A 1825-nucleotide genomic window follows, 5' to 3' on the forward strand; every position below is an offset into this window, starting at 1 on the left:
ACTAGAAGAGGAGAGAGAATAGAAAGTATTGAGGGAAGCAGTGGCAGGGGATAAGAATAGCAGGGCATAGGGAGAAATGAATAGCTGGGAGGAGGGAGGCTCATGAGCTGGAAGGAGTTTGGGGGCAGTGGGTAGGGAGGAGGGCTAGGATGGGTGACAGGTACAGAGATACTGAGGGAGTCTGGAGGCCAACATGAGGTTTGGCATGCTCATAGGCACCAAAGGAAGCTGTATGTCCCTTCTACCAGACGTAAGGAAAATGGCCACTTTTAGTCGAAGGGAACTAGTTGCACAGGTTCCTAAGAAATTCAGGCTTTATATCTAACCACCAGAAATCCTCCTACAGTGTAGGTTGTGCTCATTTCTGGATATGTGGAGTGCCCTTTGGAGTTTGGGGAACTGCGGTGTCCTTTGGAACTGACTTTCCTTAGTTTTAAAAGTTTGGATGTAACTACTAGGTATAAAATGCATAAATAATAAACTGGAAAAAAAGCATCAAAGTTACTTTGCTCAAGAAGAATGTTAAAGCTGGGCAGTAGTGGCGCACACCTTTAATCCCAGCACTTGGGAGGCAGAGGCAGGCAGATTTCTGAGTTTGAGCCCAGCCTGGTCTACAGAGTGAGTTCCAGGACAGCCAGAATTACACAGAGAAACCCTGTCTCAAAAAAAAAACAAAAAAAAAACAAAAAGAATGTTAAATGAGGTTTATGGCTAATCTTATAGGCCAGTATGTATGCCAAAAGAAAGGGCCAAACGTTTTATATATACATATATGTATGTATGTATGTATGTATGTATGTGTGTGTATGTATATATTATACACACATGCATATATACATGCACATGTTTTTGTACATGTGAGTGAATGCATACTTACACAAATTTATGTGTGTGTATGCAGGTGTGTATGTATGTATGTATGTGTGTGTTTGTTAGGAGGTCCCTAGTGAAAAAGAGCTTAATAAAATTTGCCAAAAATTGTGTGTCAAGATGAGTAAAATAACATCACCCGTGTAGATGTTTAAAGATTCAATGGGAGGATGCATCTAACATTCTACATGAAAGTATCTTGAATAAAAATTAGGACCGAAATTAGTTGTTAATGAAGACTGGCCTACCCCATATCATGTACTATACACAGTTGGTCCTGGAGCAGCCTAGGTATAGAGTGTGGGTGGACATGAGAAGTCTTTAGGGAAGAAAAGAATTGAGAAATAGACTGAAGTCTTCCATTTTAAGAATGAGACGGAGACTTTAGGATGGCTCCAGTTCAGGTCCACAAGGCAGAAAAGACCTCATGCTCTCACAGTGGAAAGGGGAATAAAATAAAGCCCTGCAAGCTGCCCCCAACACTGTCCAAGTGCAGAAGTTACTGTGTGTAGTAGGTGTTTAAGCAGACCTGGGAGCAGCTTGTCCTGCATTGTGGCCTGAACGGTCAGGTCGTCACCTTCCCATGAACTGAAGTCTCTAAGCATGCACTCAAAGAGTAGGAGAAGCATGTGGGAGAACTGTGGACACAGTGCCAACACTAATGGTAAGCGTCACAGACCCAGCAAGTGCCACATAGCCAGCGTCAGCTTCCAACTTGGCTCCAGTCCAGACTCCCGTGACACTTAAAAACATCATGACCCCAGTGATGCTGGGCAATTTGAGGAAATGGAACAGACTCTTATTTAAGTCATTAATTGTACTTATGTATGTCTCTGTGTGTATGTGTATGTATATGTATGTTTGTGTCTGTGTGTATGTGAGTATGTATGTGTGTCTGTGTGTGTCTGCCTGTGTATGTATATGTTTGTGTCTGTGTGTGTGTATGAATATGTGT

This window comes from Mus caroli, chromosome 10 (genome assembly GCF_900094665.2).
Source record: "Mus caroli chromosome 10, CAROLI_EIJ_v1.1, whole genome shotgun sequence".
In the NCBI taxonomy this organism is placed as follows: Eukaryota; Metazoa; Chordata; class Mammalia; order Rodentia; family Muridae; genus Mus; species Mus caroli.